Raw genomic sequence first — 20,269 nt, 5'->3', positions numbered from 1 at the left:
GGTCGATGTTAGCGACACCGTCGTCAGCTGATTCCACATAGATGTCTAAAGAACCTGTTCTTTTAAACTCTTATACAAGTAGAGCCCCCCCCCCCAGACAGAGTGGAGAGGGTGTCAGCAGTAAGTTTGTGTTGACGTCACTGATTATTTTTCCTTCTTCTTATTCATCTGAACAATAACCCACAAAAAACGGATACTGTCTGTGGAGAATCCACCTTCACTTGGTCAGCATTTGGTTAGTAATCCATCAGTATTGCTAATGGCAAAAAAAACTGGAGAAGATCCAAAACAGAGATGACACTTGGATTGGAATATATGTCTTCTGTGTTTTGTAACCACTCCTGCTTTTGGCTACCAAATCATAAGCCAATTCTGATTGGACCATACAGGCCTTAAGCTGATACACAGAGAGGATTTATTGTGCGTTTCATTTTTCCTTCCTTCTGACAGATTAGAAGGGTAAAATAAATGATGATGTCAGCCAAGCCAAAAAGGCTAACTAGTGGCCCAGTCATGAAGTGGGGAGGGTGGGAACAGCATGAGAAGTCCACAGAGTGGCCCTATGACATAGTGGTGAGGTGGAAGCAGTATGAGGAGACCACAGAATGGCCCAATTACAGAGTGTGTAGGTGGTGGCCACAGAGTGGCAAGGTGACATATTGTGGAGGTGGTGGCAGCATCAGGAGACCACAGAGTAGCAAAATAACATAGTGTGGAGGGGGCAGCAGCATCAGGAGGCCATAGAGTGGCAAGGTGACATATTATGGAGGTAGCAGCAGCATCAGGAGACCACAGAGTGGCAAGGTGACATTGTGGAGGTGGCAGCAGCAGCATGAGGAGGCCCCAGAGTGACATGGTGACATAGTGTTGAGGTAGAAGCAGCATCAGGACACCACAGAGTGGGGTGCTCCTGCCACCCCACCCCTCCCCAGCAGCTATGGCAGTGGAACGAGAGTTCAGAGGGCCCCCCTGGTCAGATCTGCGAGAGGATGGGGAGATGACGCAGATAGGCAGCAGCCAACTGACTACGTAGGATGTCTCTATAGTAGTTCAGTTTGTCCTCCCTCTCAGTGGGTGTAAAACATGGCCCCATTTTTGACTGGTAGCGAGGGTCCAACAAGGTGGAGAGCTAGAAGTCATCCCTCTGCCAAATGGTGACAAGTGAGCATGTAGCAGGCCATTTGTGCAAGTGACTCGGAGGGCACTGCATTTCCTGCATACTGCCACGGAGTGTCTGGGTCCTCTGCCTCGTCTTCCTCATTGCCCTGTAGCTCCTCCGGCTGCTCATGCTCCTCCTCTCCTGTCACCTGTGTAGAGAAATGACCGATTTCGCTACACATTGCTTGTGCTCCAATGTCCGCCTCCTCCAGTTCAGCCCCCACAGGACTCATGTGGCCGTGAGATCTAGGCGCCACGTCTCCAGTCCCCTGAGCAGCCAGATTTACCAGCATCTGTTCCAGGACATGAAGCAGTGGAATGATATTGTTCATCCCATAGTCCTGCGAATGACAAATAACGTGGCCTCCTCAAAGGGCCTGAGCAAACGGCAGGTGTCACGCATGAGCTGCCACTGGCTGACATCAAAGTTACACAGCTTTAGCTTCCTATGCAGTGTATGCCTACAGAGTCATTTTGTTATGGCTTTGCACAGGGAGCAAGAATGTTACACACAATTCTGATGGAACTCCTGATCTTAAGAAACTGTACTTGGACTCCAAAGCAGAATCTCTTCTGTCATGTCATGTGCTGTGGAGATGGAATGCAGATAGAGCCATCAATTGTGAATAGATGGCAAAGGCAAAATCTGCTGGTGTGTTTTCATCAGCATCTTCATTATGTTTACTGCAGGACTCACGACGACCTCATTTGGTTCATACAGAAAAAGGAGTTATACTATTACCCATCAATTTCCCTGAAAAAAACATGTTTGAAATAAAAAATGTCACCAATGAAAGGATAATGGAATTTGGTTCATACAGAACAAAGTCTATATTCATCCATCAATTTTCCCCCAAAAAGCCTGTTTCACATTAAAAAATGTCACCACTATGTAATTCGGTCCATACCACAAAAAGGGTTTTACCACATATAACTGCACCGCTGAACGGCAAATAGGCCCTAATTTTTTTCCACTTTTCCACTACACAAAAGGCTTTTCAACAGATAAGTGCAACGCTGAACGGTGAATATATTTTTCTTTTGCCACTAATACAGGGCAAAAAGGGCTTTAGAATATATAACTGCACCGCTGAAAAGCAATTAGGCCCTAATTCTTTTCCACTTTTCCACTACACAAAAGGCTTTTTAACAGATAAGTGCAACGCTGAACAGCGAATATATTTTTCTTTTGCCACTAATACACGGCAGACAGGACTTTCGAATATATAACTGCACAGCTGAATGGCAAGTAGGCCCAAATTATTTTCCACTTTTCCACTACACAAAATGCTTTTCAACATATAAGTGCAACGCTGAACAGCGAATATATTTTTCTTTTGCCACTAATATAGGGCAAAAAGGGCTTTAGAATATATAACTGCACCGCTGAACTATTAGATTCAATTTTCTTTCCATTTTTACACTACAGAAAAGGCTTTTCAACATATGTGCAACACTGAACGGCGAATATATTTTTATTTTGACACTTATACACGGCAAACAGGGCTTTAGAATATCTAACTGCACCACTGAACGGCAATTAGGCCATCATTTTTTTCTACATTTACACTACACAAAAGGCTTTTCAACATTATAAGTGCAATGCTGAACAGCAAATATTTTTTTCTTTTGCCACTAATACATGGCAAAAAGGGCTTTACAACACATAACTGCACCGCACAAGGACAAATAAGTGCATGGCCGAGCGGTCTAAGGCACTGGATTTAGGCTCCAGTCTCTTCGGAGGTGTGGGTTCGATTCGGATCTCCTAGCACCCCGACCGGGTACCTCCGTTAATGGATGCTCCTGGGGACTCCAAGCACTCCGCTTGACACCGATATCACCACAGGAACCAGGAACAGGAACAGCTCTTACAAGAGCTAGTAGTAATAGCCAGGAGAGTATACACCTATAGCAATCCCCACACACATGAGACGAGGCTCTATGTTGAATGTAAAAACAGCAACTCTTTATTGAGGGCTACCCGCCCGTATTTATGCAGGTCCCCATCTGGTTGACACGTCCCTAGGGGACCAGAAGGAAGACTGCGACACAGGACAGATACAACACATCCCCACAATGCATCATGGTTTCCTCCTCTCTGTCTATCCACTCAATTATCTCCCAAGCTGACAAGTTACACTTATTATAAATTGTTACAACTTTGTGAGGTTACATTGTCCATACATATAACTTACATCAATTTAACCAGTATAACTTGGGGACAAACCTATCCAAAATTCACTTGAATAGGTTCATGGGTTTAAAAGTTAGCAAAAGTATCTCAAAGGGCCGTAATCCTGGGGCAGGAGGCTGGCAAACAGCCCCCTCCAAAACACCGTGGCGAGGTTGGTTTCGTCACAAGATGTACTGTTGAAATATTTCCTTGTAACAAACCCTGTTAATGGCAGTATCAAACAGCACTTGCATCCCAATAACGAGAAAGGTTTGCTAAAATTACAGAGCTGTAAAATGGCAATTTGGGTGCCCAGTCAGTGTAGCAAGGTGTAATAGGATTGTTCCTATTACCTAGTCTTTAACCTCCCCTACTGAACCATGTTCTACACAAATGCTGTGGAACGATTCCTCCCTATCCTTTGCCTGCACTTATAAATCGTTTTTTCACCACAACATGGTCTTTCCTATCACTGTCCCTAGTACCTGCTGACATCTCTCCCTGCACTAAGTACACTGGTGAATGGCAGAATCCAAGTTGTCTGAGGTTATTTATAGAGCTGTGACATCACAGGGCTGGCTGGCTGCTAATTGGCTGCATGCATGGCATTATGGTTGATCCCTTCTTCCCAGAGTTCCTTGCTCCATGTCTTCATACGTGTAGCAGCCATTTTAGGAAAAAATTTGATTCGTTGCCACGAATTGTGAGGAAATTCGGCTTCAGTGTGAATCAAACTTTTCCTCAAATTCGGATCGTATTCCACTTCATCAGCTTCGATTCGCTCATCTCTAAACACAACATCAGGTAACACAAGCTGCTATAGTAAAGGTTGATATTTCTATAATAGCATTCTGTTTAACTTCTTTTTAGACTGAAAGCATAATAAAGTGGAATTAATTCTATGTCTGTGACCGCAATGCAGGTTTAGTCAATGTCAATTCTGCTGACTTGAGGTATGCCCCATTAAACAAGTTCAAATAACAGTAGAAAAGTTACATCTGTAAGTGCTAAAAAAAACAGAAATACCTAACATCATTAAAACAAGCAGCATATTCTACATGAGCAGTCGGATAAAACATGAAATACTATTTTTATTGGGTGTAACTAAGGGCCAAGTCACACTGTGTGCTTCTTGGCTTGGAGATATAACAACCCTTAGGCTTATACTGTAAAACAGCCAACATCCTTGTGTATGAGATTTTGGACAGAATTCAAAATTTTGCAGACCTCCTGTCTATATATCACTAAAGCCTCTTTTGTCATAGCCATTTAGAGAATTCTAGATTGGCAAAGGCTGGAAGGGGTGTACTGTATAAATTAGCCCAGCTGGCTGATCCCCAAAATGTCTCTGTATACAAAATATATATATAAAAAAATAAGAAATAAAGTAAGAGCAATTTTTCCATAAAATAACAAAGACAGTACATATAAATCCTTGTGTTGACCATTTTGGTAAAGCTGCCCTTTACATCTTGACACTCAACTTACCCAGACTTCTGAATGGCAAAATAGGGATATCTGTGCCTGCTCGCACATCACTTTTTAGCCAATTTTATGAAATGTAGAGTCACGAAAAAAGTTACACCGGCATGCGAACAGCAAGCTAGCATAAAACCTAGGCCACAAAATGTGACAAATATAGCAAACATGCAAATAAAAAACTCTTTCTTACTAGTTTTTCTCCTGGCTCAACATATCCCAAGATGTGTGGTTATATTGATGACCAGCTTGAAAAAAAACAAAATGTTTTTTTTCTAAATACTTTGTCACCAGATGTGTGCACTATATGTCACTATGTGTGGCCATCAAGTGGTTGTGATGTGATTTATGAACCCTTACAATGTGCTTTTAGCATGCTGCAAAACTATATAGAAAAGAGTCTCATAAAAAATTGCAGTCCTTCACAAAGTTTAAGGTAGGGTGGGCCACATCTGTACAATAATCCAATACTCATGAACCATTGTTAAATATATCACAGAAGAGAAGACATATTTTCTGATTAATATTTAGGTATTTTGAATATTGTAATTTATTTTAGGGGAAATCTTCCCTATCCTGACAAAGAAACGAGAAAAAATGATTATATGCTTGCTGATGCAGAGAAACGTTCAATAGATATTAAATTCAGGGGTGGACGCAGATAACTTACTGTAAAGTCCCTGTGCAAAAAAAATAATACATACATAATACGTACCACCTAAATTTGTGGATGTCAAAGAAAGACACTTAAAGCTCACTTTGTTAAAGATCCAATCACTAGCTTAGATGGGTCATTGCTGGAGCCAGTGACTGACTGAGCAGCATTTACAGCTGTTTTAACATAGTAGTAGGAAATGAATTGCAGCGGGGACCTGGCACCGTCAGAACTGATGATCGGTGAGATGACAATACGTTCTTTTTTTCCTTCTACTTTAATATCCCTTTAAATATTAGGATATAAATCATCTGATTATAGATACTTTAAGGCCCAAATAATATAAAGTAGAGTTCCAATATACAGGTAGAAACCACTCAGTATCACGGCCATGGTCATGGTCGTGACTCCTGAACCGCAGGCTGTTGCCTGCGGTTTGTTATTGGGTGTTCAACCACAGGTGAGGGCCGCTAGTGTGCTGCCTCACTTGTGGTTGCCGCGGGCAACAAGTTATTTTGTATTGTCGCAGTAGAGCATCCTGAGCTGGTGCTAGGCAGCTTGCGGCAATGTTCATGCGGTTGCACCTAGCAACCTCTCTGTTAGGTGTGTGTGTATGTTATGCACTTTGTATGTCTGGTGTGCACGAGGTTTATGTTAGGTGTGCACTGTGACTCTTCCCTTCACTGTGGCTGCCCGTGGCAACGTTTAGTTTGGATGTGTACATGTGGTGGCAGTGTCTCGGCCTTCTGGCTGACTCCCAGGACATGGTTGCCACCCATGTCGTTGCCTGCGGTAACAGCTGCAGTGTGATCTTCATTTGGCACTTCCCCTTTAAGTGGTTTCACTCCCTGGTTAGTGCTGGAAGGGTTGATTCCCTCTCCTGTGTGTGTCTGTGTGGGTTTGGCCACTTTGGGCTATAAAGCCTCTTTGGAGATCAGAAGCTGAGGGGTTCTTCAGCCATGCTTTGCTGAATACACCCTCCTGGTAATTCCATCTGCCAGTGGGGGCCACCCTTGTGGTCATAAACAAATTGTTATGTATTGTTTATACACGATGTTATGAGGATGTGTTTGTGTGTCATGTCTATTCTTTGCAGCGTATGGTTTCCTGGTGTCCTGTGTGCTGTGTGTGCTTTGTCGTTTGTGTTTGTGGACAGCAGCACTGATACTTGGGTCCCAGGCTCTGTGTCTGTGGCAGGTAAGTGTTAGTACTAGTTGCACTTACCTGCCATTGCCATATGACTGTTTGTTTCCCCTGTCTTTATAGTTTGGCCATCTTTAGACTCCTATTTCTCCATGTCCAGGAGGAACAGGTAGTCTAACCAGCTCCTAGCTTAGGGACCTGTGGAGGGCTAGTAGGGACCCGAGGTTCCAGAGCATGAGCCCTCCTACCTTTAAGGTTGGCTCACGTCGCTAGGAGTTAGGGTCAGATTAGGGGAGCAATAGGAGGTGACCTGCTCCCTAATTCTGTGGTTCTGGCCAAGTCGTGACTTCCATCCTCTGTCATCGCACGGCTGAGGGTTTTCCCCATCCTCAGCCGTGACACTCAGATGGTTAAGTAAGGATAATTTAGTAAATTTATTAAGGCATATTTATATCCCTGTTCAAAAAGAGGGACATTTAAGGAACAAAAAGGGGCAGAGGGACTTAGGTCCAAAACAGGGACACTTGGGGGGCGTGTTAATAGACTCCAATAGTTCAACATAGAAGATTATTTAGCCCTGTCTTACAGATGTAATTCAGGATAATAGATAGAAAACAACTGTCTTTAAGGTGACAGTGGGTCCCATTGCCCACTGGGTCCCTGCGCATGTGTACATTTATTTATTTTACTGACTTATATAGAGCTGCTGACATATTCCACATCGCTTTACGAACAGCACACCGTCCCTAGTGGAGCTCACAATCTAAGTTCCCTATCAGTATGTCTTTGGAGTGTGTGAAGAACCCAAAGTACCCAATGGAAACCCAGAGCAAACACAAGGAGCACATACAAACTCCATGCCGATAATTTCCTTGAGCCACCATTCCATAGGTAAAAAGGACATTCATTTAATCAAACTCTTGGTTTAGGGGTTTAGTGTAGATGAGAGAAGATACTGAGGGTACAATCACATGGGTTGGTAATGGTACAGCATGGCTGCAACAATATTGCATTGTTCCAAACCGATCCATACCTTCCCTTGTGAATGCCTTAATTAGGGTATAATAAACATGGCAGATTTGCTACAGAAATGTCTGTGATTCTGCGGATTCATAAGGGTCTAAGCATTGTCATACGTTGACAGCAAAGGATCCCTGAGCAAAAAGTGTGTCTGGGTCCCTGTGCATTTAATGGAAACATGCCACTCATACATACAGTAGAACTCATGCCACATAATTCACACATAGTACTTACAGTACGTTTCACATACATACATACACCTGTGGTTGCAGAGACATCGGGAGATGGATGACTAAGCTGGGGTGGAGAGATGCCTCCTGATCAGACAAGGAGGCAGCAGACGTTTGCTCACAAAAAGCTATGGCAAGCTGTGAATACTATATCCTGGTAATACAGCAATTTGTCCTCCCTTTTTCAACAACAGGAAAACATTTCCCCATTTTGCTTTGAAAGTGAGGGTTAGTGTTGAGCGCGAATATTCGAATAGCGAATTTTTATCGTGAATATCGCAACTTTGAGAATTTTCGAATATTTAGAATATAGTCATATATATTCCTTATATAGAATATTAGTTATTTTTTTCCATCTGAACACATTATTCCTCACAGTTTTTTGCTTGTGGGCCAATGAGAAGGAAGCAAATGTCAAGTTCACAACAAAACTTGTGCACCAATTAGTAATCTGTAGTCAAACCTGCTAAAATGTGAAGTTGGACGTAGTGCGAAAAAATATTCTAATCACTGCCAATTAGCGCAATCACGAATATATTGGAGCACTTGATTCCATCTGCATAAAAGCAATTGTAATGTTCTGCCGTGCCAACCATTTTCTCCAGTCTCAGGAGAAACTCAGGAAACTTCTAGCAGCTTGAAAAATGTAGCCAAAGTGACCCACGTCTATAGCATGTGTTACGAATTATGCGATTTTCACATTGCCGATTTTTTGCATTAAATAAAATAATCTCGAATTTGAAAATCTATGACGAATTTGAATATAGCCCCTGACGCTCATCACTAGTGAGGATCTAAAAGCATCGCTATCCTGTAATCATCAGATTGCTTGATGCTAACGATACACCTGTCAGTATGCAAGCAAGCATACAGCTTGCAGAGCTCGCCAGCGTGCCCGAGGATCCGGTTCTTTCAAACTCTACCCCCACTGCGATGATTGGTTATGATGGCCAGTGTCATCATCATCATCAGCATTGTCCTCCTGCACCACCAATTCCTACTCTTCCACCTCCTTCTTCAGTAGTAGCTCCTCATCCTCTTCCTCCACCTTCGTCTCCAGTGAGGGCTCCTCATACTCCACTTCCTCCTTCATGGGACTTTCTCCATGTGGGTCCCCAACAGCTACAGGGTGGCCGGCAGGATGCGAGTGTTTGCTCTAATACATATATCAGGGGGATAGCATTGTTGATGCCACAGTTGTCCCTACTGACAAATCTGATGGCCTCTTTGTAGGACTTGACTACACAAAGGATATTAGCTCCTTGATGCACTTTGGCAACTAATACTATGTGTGGCTTCTCTCGTCCAGCGTCATCAGTCTTGGGCGATTTACCATTGTTGTGTTTTTGTTTTTCACTCCCTGCCTTCCCTGAGCCATAAATTTTTTCAGTTCACAGACCTATAAGAGCTTTTTTTTTTTTTTTTTTTTGGGACAAGTTGCACTTTCTAATGGCATTTAGTATTGCATACCATGTAGTGGGAAACAGGAAAAAAAAGAAAAGGTTTAGTTTACCTATGTGGTAAAACCGACCTGTTACTTTTATTGTCAGGTTAGTACAATTGCAGCAAAACCGCATTTATATACCTTTTAACACATTTTTATTTTTAATTTATAACACATATTATTGTGTTTTAATGCTGAAAATAAATCATAATTTTAAATACTTTTGATACTCTTTTTTTTTTTTAGCCAACATTCCCCCCCACACACACACACTTAGACACATGCCCACATACACACAAACACCAGGGGACCTGAACGTGCAATTATTCGATTTTCCTGTACGCAAATGTGATTTTATACATCAGTGAAAGGCAAATTCAGCATGTTCCAATGCAGTGCTGCCCCCTTCAGGCCACACCTCAGCCTGTGACTACCAAGGAACAGCTTCCCCAATCTCAGTGCGGAAAAGCTGTTCGGACCCCGAAAGCATCACAATTGAACATGGCATATGAGGGGTTAAATGTCCATGATCAGCGTTATTACTGATTGCAGACATTAGCCCCAGGTGTCTGCTGTGTCATTCTTGGGTGGTCAAGAAAGGGTTAGGATGACATGGCAACAATACAGTTTACACATATGAAAGAAGGGAGCTGGATTGGAAGCGACAATCTGCCCTGTTTCTGTTGGAGATGGGAGGAAGCCGATTGGGATAGACATAGAAGAAGGATGTGGATAAGAGCCAAGTGTGGGCCCTAAAAGACAAGTACTGTCTCTGGCCATGACAGCTGCTTTACGTGACCATGGTGGCATGCACCTTGCCTTACTGTGACAATTCCTAGGAGTGACACACATTCTCTACTGCATGTCAGTACAAAGCAAGGATGGTGATTTTGAAAAATAATGGAAGATGAGATAGCTGTACAGAAGTACTAATGCCATCGACCAGAATTACATTTTGGTCAAGACGTGGAACTGCATAATATTTAGAGAATGAGTTTGAATGGACAACTTGCCAGAATTAGTGAAGGCATGGAACTGTAAGACAATTGTGAAAACTTTGAGACATTTTTTTAAATTTTTAATTAACATCTGGCCAGAGGTACTAATGTACTAGGATACCATTTGGACAGATTTTGGTGGGCCACAGGCATAATAATAAATCTGGGCCAATGTATGTTACATTAGGCAAACTCTAATACGTGCAGTTTTTGTAAAACTATTTTCTTTTCTTTTTTTTTCTTGGTCCAAGTGCTACGAAATTGGCACTTTGACTAAAGCCAATAAAAATCCGAAGTTGATTCGCATAGAACTTTGTTCTAATACTGTACGGCGCAAGAGCTCTGTACAGTATTAGAATCTATCGGCTCCGATGAGCCGAAGTTATTGCTTCGTGAATTCTCGCGAGACTTCGCACAATAACTTCATAAATTAATTTTTACTGTAAAAAAACATTTCCTGAACTCGGGTTTGGTTCCAACTGGTACCTTTTAAACCGAACTCGAGTTCAGAAAATGTTAAAATAGTAGCAAAATCTAAATCCAGTTTTTTAGGGAGGTGGCACCTGTATATTAATGCACTAAATTGTGCTGAATTTACACTGTTATGTTGGCAAACTAAAATGTGGTGAATTTACACTGGTATATTGATGCTTAAAAATGAAATGAATTTACAATGGTATTACCTCAGTAAAAAGTGCTTAATTTACACTGGTACATTGACACACTAAAATGCACTGAATTTACACTGGTATATTGACACAAAAATGTGCTAAAGTGTGCACTTATAAATGGTTGCAAAATGCAACTGACTTTTAGAAATAAAAAATCTAAATTGCACAGTTTATGAGAAATATCTGCTGCGGGTGGTGCCTGAAATTTGCCTATAAACACTCTTATGAATTGTAGAAGCTTTCTAACAAGTTTTAGCGAGAAAAAAGACTTCACAGAAAAAGAGTACTGTTTCTTAAAATTATTTTTTGTGCTGGAGGATCTTTATTTGTGCAGAGAGTGAAAGGCATGAAGTTATACAAGCCCCAGCAGCTGCTTCCATTTCCAGAAAACTAACTTCCCCTATGCGCTACTGATCAAACCTGACTTCTACATAGTAATTCAATTTACTTAACTAAATATATCCCTACACTGTCCCTACAACACCCTAAGATGTCTGGCTTGTGTTTGTAACTGCCAGAGAAATGGTACATGCCCTCTCACATCTCTGGCTGAGCTCACAATGACATCTGTGCTTCACATATAGCACACAGCCTAATAGACTAGCCAATATCGTGACTCCTGATGTTGGGTGCCGCTTTACCCAATTCATCCCAATTGAATCACCAAAACTTTAGGTTTATTTGGCAGAAGAATTTTTGCTAAATTTTAGATAAATCCGATTTGTTTAGAATCAATTCGCTCATTTCTAATATCAATCATCTTTGTAAATATAGGAATATAGTTACATATTATGAACATAAAGAATGGGTTTGCTCTAATCATTTTATTATGGGATTATTTGAATGCTATTTAAATTAGTTGAAAATGTGAATGTTTTGCATTCTAGTAAATCTGTTTTACATTAAAGTCATAAAGCTTATACATTTTTCTATATGTCACTAATATTAGGGATGAGCGAACTCGAACTGTATAGTTCGGGTTCGTACCGAATTTTGGGGTGTCCGTGACACGGACCCGAACCCGGACATTTTCGTAAAAGTCCGGGTTCGGGTTCGGTGTTCGTCGCTTTCTTCGCGCTTTTGTGACGCTTTCTTGGCGCTTTTTGAAAGGCTGCAAAGCAGCCAATCAACAAGCGTCATACTACTTGCCCCAAGAGGCCATCACAGCCATGCCTACTATTGGCATGGCTGTGATTGGCCAGAGCACCATGTGACCCAGCCTCTATTTAAGCTGGAGTCACATAGCGCCGCCCGTCACTCTGCTCTGATTAGCGTAGGGAGAGGTTGCGGCTGCGACAGTAGGGCGAGATTAGGCAGATTAACTCCTCCAAAGGACTTGATTAACTGATCGATCTGCAGCTGTGGATCATTGAGCTGCTGATCCTCAATTGCTCACTGTTTTTAGGCTGCACAGACCGTTTGTCAGTCTCATTTTTCTGGGGTGATCGGCGGCCATTTTGTGTCTTGTGGTGCGCCAGCACAAGCTGCGACCAAGTGCATTTAACCCTCAATGGTGTGGTTGTTTTTTGGCTAAAGCCTACATCAGGGTGAAGCTGTCACACCAAGTGCATTTATCCAGCAATAGTCTGTTCATTTTTTGGCCATATACAAAATCAGGGGCAAGCTGCGCCTGTCACCAAGTGCATTTAACCCTCAATGGTGTGGTTGTTTTTTGGCTAAAGCCTACATCAGGGTGAAGCTGTGACACCAAGTGCATTTAACCAGCAATAGTCTGTTCATTTTTTGGCCATATACAAAATCAGGGGCAAGCTGCGCCTGTCACCAAGTGCATTTAACCCTCAATGGTGTGGTTGTTTTTTGGCTAAAGCCTACATCAGGGTGAAGCTGTCACACCAAGTGCATTTAACCAGCAATAGTCTGTTCATTTTTTGGCCATATACAAAATCAGGGGCAAGCTGCGCCTGTCACCAAGTGCATTTAACCCTCAATGGTGTGGTTGTTTTTTGGCTAAAGCCTACATCAGGGTGAAGCTGTCACACCAAGTGCATTTAACCAGCAATAGTCTGTTTATTTTTTGGCCATATCCCAGTCTAATTCTGTCACTAAATCCATACCGGTCACCCAGCGCCTAAATACTAGGCCTCAAATTTATATCCAGCTAAATCTGTCCCTAGTGCTGTAGCTGGGCGAGTTATTTAGTGTCCGTTCAAGCACATTTCTTGTTCTGGGTTGAAATACAATTCCCAATTTAGCAATTTCATAATTTAGTGGTTCCTGCTATATCAGAGCTATTTGAAATCTATCCCAAAAAGGGTATATAATATTGAAGGTGCACATTGGGTCATTCAGAATAACTTCACACACACCCGCTACTGTGTATTTCCAAGTCTAATTCTGTCACTAAACCCATACCTGTCACCCAGCGCCTAAATACTAGGCCTCAAATTTAAATCCCTCTAAATCTCTCGTTACCCACCGCTGTACTGTTGTTGCTGGGCAAGATATTTAGTGTCCGTCAAAGCACATTTTTTGTTCTGGGTTGAAGTACAATTCCCAATTTAGCAATTTCATAATTTAGTGGTTTCTGCTATATCAGAGCTATTTGAAATCTATCCCTAAAAGGGTATATAATATTGAAGGTGCACATAGGGTCATTCAGAATAACTTCACACACACGCTTCTGTGCATTTCCAAGTCTAATTCTGTCACTAAATCCATACCGGTGACCCAGCGCCTAAATACTAGGCCTCAAATTTAAATCCCTCTAAATCTCTCGTTACCCACCGCTGTACTGTTGTTGCTGGGCAAGATATTTAGTGTCCGTCAAAGCACATTTTTTGTTCTGGGTTGAAGTACAATTCCCAATTTAGCAATTTCATAATTTAGTGGTTTCTGCTATATCAGAGCTATTTGAAATCTATCCCTAAAAGGGTATATAATATTGAAGGTGCACATAGGGTCATTCAGAATAACTTCACACACACGCTTCTGTGCATTTCCAAGTCTAATTCTGTCACTAAATCCATACCGGTGACCCAGCGCCTAAATACTAGGCCTCAAATTTAAATCCCTCTAAATCTCTCGTTACCCACCGCTGTACTGTTGTTGCTGGGCAAGATATTTAGTGTCCGTCAAAGCACATTTTTTGTTCTGGGTTGAAGTACAATTCCCAATTTAGCAATTTCATAATTTAGTGGTTTCTGCTATATCAGAGCTATTTGAAATCTATCCCTAAAAGGGTATATAATATTGAAGGTGCACATAGGGTCATTCAGAATAACTTCACACACACGCTTCTGTGCATTTCCAAGTCTAATTCTGTCACTAAATCCATACCGGTGACCCAGCGCCTAAATACTAGGCCTCAAATTTAAATCCCTCTAAATCTCTCGTTACCCACCGCTGTACTGTTGTTGCTGGGCAAGATATTTAGTGTCCGTCAAAGCACATTTTTTGTTCTGGGTTGAAGTACAATTCCCAATTTAGCAATTTCATAATTTAGTGGTTTCTGCTATATCAGAGCTATTTGAAATCTATCCCTAAAAGGGTATATAATATTGAAGGTGCACATAGGGTCATTCAGAATAACTTCACACACACGCTTCTGTGCATTTCCAAGTCTAATTCTGTCACTAAATCCATACCGGTGACCCAGCGCCTAAATACTAGGCCTCAAATTTAAATCCCTCTAAATCTCTCGTTACCCACCGCTGTACTGTTGTTGCTGGGCAAGATATTTAGTGTCCGTCAAAGCACATTTTTTGTTCTGGGTTGAAGTACAATTCCCAATTTAGCAATTTCATAATTTAGTGGTTTCTGCTATATCAGAGCTATTTGAAATCTATCCCTAAAAGGGTATATAATATTGAAGGTGCACATAGGGTCATTCAGAATAACTTCACACACACGCTTCTGTGCATTTCCAAGTCTAATTCTGTCACTAAATCCATACCGGTGACCCAGCGCCTAAATACTAGGCCTCAAATTTAAATCCCTCTAAATCTCTCGTTACCCACCGCTGTACTGTTGTTGCTGGGCAAGATATTTAGTGTCCGTCAAAGCACATTTTTTGTTCTGGGTTGAAGTACAATTCCCAATTTAGCAATTTCATAATTTAGTGGTTTCTGCTATATCAGAGCTATTTGAAATCTATCCCTAAAAGGGTATATAATATTGAAGGTGCACATAGGGTCATTCAGAATAACTTCACACACACGCTTCTGTGCATTTCCAAGTCTAATTCTGTCACTAAATCCATACCGGTGACCCAGCGCCTAAATACTAGGCCTCAAATTTAAATCCCTCTAAATCTCTCGTTACCCACCGCTGTACTGTTGTTGCTGGGCAAGATATTTAGTGTCCGTCAAAGCACATTTTTTGTTCTGGGTTGAAGTACAATTCCCAATTTAGCAATTTCATAATTTAGTGGTTTCTGCTATATCAGAGCTATTTGAAATCTATCCCTAAAAGGGAATATAATATTGAAGGTGCACATAGGGTCATTCAGAATAACTTCACACACACGCTTCTGTGCATTTCCAAGTCTAATTCTGTCACTAAATCCATACCGGTGACCCAGCGCCTAAATACTAGGCCTCAAATTTAAATCCCTCTAAATCTCTCGTTACCCACCGCTGTACTGTTGTTGCTGGGCAAGATATTTAGTGTCCGTCAAAGCACATTTTTTGTTCTGGGTTGAAGTACAATTCCCAATTTAGCAATTTCATAATTTAGTGGTTTCTGCTATATCAGAGCTATTTGAAATCTATCCCTAAAAGGGTATATAATATTGAAGGTGCACATAGGGTCATTCAGAATAACTTCACACACACGCTTCTGTGCATTTCCAAGTCTAATTCTGTCACTAAATCCATACCGGTGACCCAGCGCCTAAATACTAGGCCTCAAATTTAAATCCCTCTAAATCTCTCGTTACCCACCGCTGTACTGTTGTTGCTGGGCAAGATATTTAGTGTCCGTCAAAGCACATTTTTTGTTCTGGGTTGAAGTACAATTCCCAATTTAGCAATTTCATAATTTAGTGGTTTCTGCTATATCAGAGCTATTTGAAATCTATCCCTAAAAGGGTATATAATATTGAAGGTGCACATAGGGTCATTCAGAATAACTTCACACACACGCTTCTGTGCATTTCCAAGTCTAATTCTGTCACTAAATCCATACCGGTGACCCAGCGCCTAAATACTAGGCCTCAAATTTAAATCCCTCTAAATCTCTCGTTACCCACCGCTGTACTGTTGTTGCTGGGCAAGATATTTAGTGTCCGTCAAAGCACATTTTTTGTTCTGGGTTGAAGTACAATTCCCAATTTAGCAATTTCATAATTTAGTGGTTTCTGCTATATCAGAGCTATTTGAAATCTATCCCTAAAAGGGTATATAATATTGAAGGTGCACATAGGGTCATTCAGAATAACTTCACACACACGCTTCTGTGCATTTCCAAGTCTAATTCTGTCACTAAATCCATACCGGTGACCCAGCGCCTAAATACTAGGCCTCAAATTTAAATCCCTCTAAATCTCTCGTTACCCACCGCTGTACTGTTGTTGCTGGGCAAGATATTTAGTGTCCGTCAAAGCACATTTTTTGTTCTGGGTTGAAGTACAATTCCCAATTTAGCAATTTCATAATTTAGTGGTTTCTGCTATATCAGAGCTATTTGAAATCTATCCCTAAAAGGGTATATAATATTGAAGGTGCACATAGGGTCATTCAGAATAACTTCACACACACGCTTCTGTGCATTTCCAAGTCTAATTCTGTCACTAAATCCATACCGGTGACCCAGCGCCTAAATACTAGGCCTCAAATTTAAATCCCTCTAAATCTCTCGTTACCCACCGCTGTACTGTTGTTGCTGGGCAAGATATTTAGTGTCCGTCAAAGCACATTTTTTGTTCTGGGTTGAAGTACAATTCCCAATTTAGCAATTTCATAATTTAGTGGTTTCTGCTATATCAGAGCTATTTGAAATCTATCCCTAAAAGGGTATATAATATTGAAGGTGCACATTGGGTCATTTAGAATAACTTCACACACACCCGCTACTGTGTATTTCCAAGTCTAATTCTGTCACTAAACCCATACCTGTCACCCAGCGCCTAAATACTAGGCCTCAAATTTAAATCCCTCTAAATCTCTCGTTACCCACCGCTGTACTGTTGTTGCTGGGCAAGATATTTAGTGTCCGTCAAAGCACATTTTTTGTTCTGGGTTGAAGTACAATTCCCAATTTAGCAATTTCATAATTTAGTGGTTTCTGCTATATCAGAGCTATTTGAAATCTATCCCTAAAAGGGTATATAATATTGAAGGTGCACATTGGGTCATTTAGAATAACTTCACACACACCCGCTACTGTGTATTTCCAAGTCTAATTCTGTCACTAAACCCATACCTGTCACCCAGCGCCTAAATACTAGGCCTCAAATTTAAATCCCTCTAAATCTCTCGTTACCCACCGCTGTACTGTTGTTGCTGGGCAAGATATTTAGTGTCCGTCAAAGCACATTTTTTGTTCTGGGTTGAAGTACAATTCCCAATTTAGCAATTTCATAATTTAGTGGTTTCTGCTATATCAGAGCTATTTGAAATCTATCCCTAAAAGGGTATATAATATTGAAGGTGCACATAGGGTCATTCAGAATAACTTCACACACACGCTTCTGTGCATTTCCAAGTCTAATTCTGTCACTAAATCCATACCGGTCACCCAGCGCCTAAATACTAGGCCTCAAATTTATATCCCGCTGAATTTGAATACAATACATTGGGCCAAATAATATATTTGTTGTTGTGGTGAACCATAACAATGAGAAAAACATCTAGTAAGGGACGCGGACGTGGACATGGTCGTGGTGGTGTTAGTGGACCCTCTGGTGCTGGGAGAGGACGTGGCCGTTCTGCCACATCCACACGTCCTAGTGTACCAACTACCTCAGGTCCCAGTAGCCGCCAGAATTTACAGCGATATATGGTGGGGCCCAATGCCGTTCTAAGGATGGTAAGGCCTGAGCAGGTACAGGCATTAGTCAATTGGGTGGCCGACAGTGGATCCAGCACGTTCACATTATCTCCCACCCAGTCTTCTGCAGAAAGCGCACAGATGGCGCCTGAAAACCAACCCCATCAGTCTGTCACATCACCCCCATGCATACCAGGGAAACTGTCTCAGCCTCAAGTTATGCAGCAGTCTCTTATGCTGTTTGAAGACTCCGCTGGCAGGGTTTCCCAAGGGCATCCACCTAGCCCTTCCCCAGCGGTGAAAGACATAGAATGCACTGACGCACAACCACTTATGTTTCCTGATGATGAGGACATGGGAATACCACCTCAGCATGTCTCTGATGATGACGAAACACAGGTGCCAACTGCTGCGTCTTTCTGCAGTGTGCAGACTGAACAGGAGGTCAGGGATCAAGACTGGGTGGAAGACGATGCAGGGGACGATGAGGTCCTAGACCCCACATGGAATGAAGGTCGTGCCACTGACTTTCACAGTTCGGAGGAAGAGGCAGTGGTGAGACCGAGCCAACAGCGTAGCAAAAGAGGGAGCAGTGGGCAAAAGCAGAACACCCGCCGCCAAGAGACTCCGCCTGCTACTGACCGCCGCCATCTGGGACCGAGCACCCCAAAGGCAGCTTCAAGGAGTTCCCTGGCATGGCACTTCTTCAAACAATGTGCTGACGACAAGACCCGAGTGGTTTGCACGCTGTGCCATCAGAGCCTGAAGCGAGGCATTAACGTTCTGAACCTGAGCACAACCTGCATGACCAGGCACCTGCATGCAAAGCATGAACTGCAGTGGAGTAAACACCTTAAAACCAAGGAAGTCACTCAGGCTCCCCCTGCTACCTCTTCTGCTGCTGCCGCCTCGGCCTATTCTGCTGCTGCCGCCTCGGCCTCTTCCTCCGCCTCTGGAGGAACGTTGGCACCTGCCGCCCAGCAAACAGGGGATGTACCACCAACACCACCACCACCACCTCCGTCACCAAGCGTCTCAACCATGTCACACGCCAGCGTTCAGCTCTCCATCTCACAAACATTTGATAGAAAGCGTAAATTCCCACCTAGCCACCCTCGATCCCTGGCCCTGAATGCCAGCATTTCTAAACTACTGGCCTATGAAATGCTGTCATTTAGGCTGGTGGACACAGACAGCTTCAAACAGCTCATGTCGCTTGCTGTCCCACAGTATGTTGTTCCCAGCCGGCACTACTTCTCCAAGAGAGCCGTGCCTTCCCTGCACAACCAAGTATCCGATAAAATCAAGTGTGCACTGCGCAACGCCATCTGTGGCAAGGTCCACCTAACCACAGATACGTGGACCAGTAAGCACGGCCAGGGACGCTATATCTCCCTAACTGCACACTGGGTAAATGTAGTGGCAGCTGGGCCCCAGGCGGAGAGCTGTTTGGCGCACGTCCTTCCGCCGCCAAGGATCGCAGGGCAACATTCTTTGCCTCCTGTTGCCACCTCCTCCTTCTCGGCTTCCTCCTCCTCTTCTTCCACCTGCTCATCCAGTCAGCCACACACCTTCACCACCAACTTCAGCACAGCCCGGGGTAAACGTCAGCAGGCCATTCTGAAACTCATATGTTTGGGGGACAGGCCCCACACCGCACAGGAGTTGTGGCGGGGTATAGAACAACAGACCGACGAGTGGTTGGCAGTGGTTGCTGCCGGTGAGCCTCAAGCCCGGCCTGGTGGTGTGTGATAATGGGCGAAATCTCGTTGCAGCTCTGGGACTAGCCAATTTGACGCACATCCCTTGCTTGGCGCATGTGCTGAATTTGGTGGTGCAGAAGTTCATTCACAACTACCCCGACATGTCAGAGCTGCTGCATAAAGTGCGGGCCGTCTGTTCGCGCTTCCGGCGTTCACATCCTGCCGCTGCTCGCCTGTCTGCGCTACAGCGTAACTTCGGCCTTCCCGCTCACCGCCTCATATGCGACGTGCCCACCAGGTGGAACTCCACCTTGCACATGCTGGACAGACTGTGCGAGCAGCAGCAGGCCATAGTGGAGTTTCAGCTGCAGCACGCACGGGTCAGTCGCACTACAGAACAGCACCACTTCACCACCAATGACTGGGCCTCCATGCGAGACCTGTGTGCCCTGTTGCGCTGTTTCGAGTACTCCACCAACATGGCCAGTGGCGATGACACCGTTATCAGCGTTACAATACCACTTCTATGTCTCCTTGAGAAAACACTTAGGGCGATGATGGAACAGGAGGTGGCCCAGGAGGAGGAGGAGGAGGATGAGGAAGAGGGGTCATTTTTAGCACTTTCAGGCCAGTCTCTTCGAAGT

This window comes from Bufo gargarizans, chromosome 4 (genome assembly GCF_014858855.1).
Source record: "Bufo gargarizans isolate SCDJY-AF-19 chromosome 4, ASM1485885v1, whole genome shotgun sequence".
In the NCBI taxonomy this organism is placed as follows: Eukaryota; Metazoa; Chordata; class Amphibia; order Anura; family Bufonidae; genus Bufo; species Bufo gargarizans.
Note: the sequence above shows the minus strand (reverse complement) of the source record.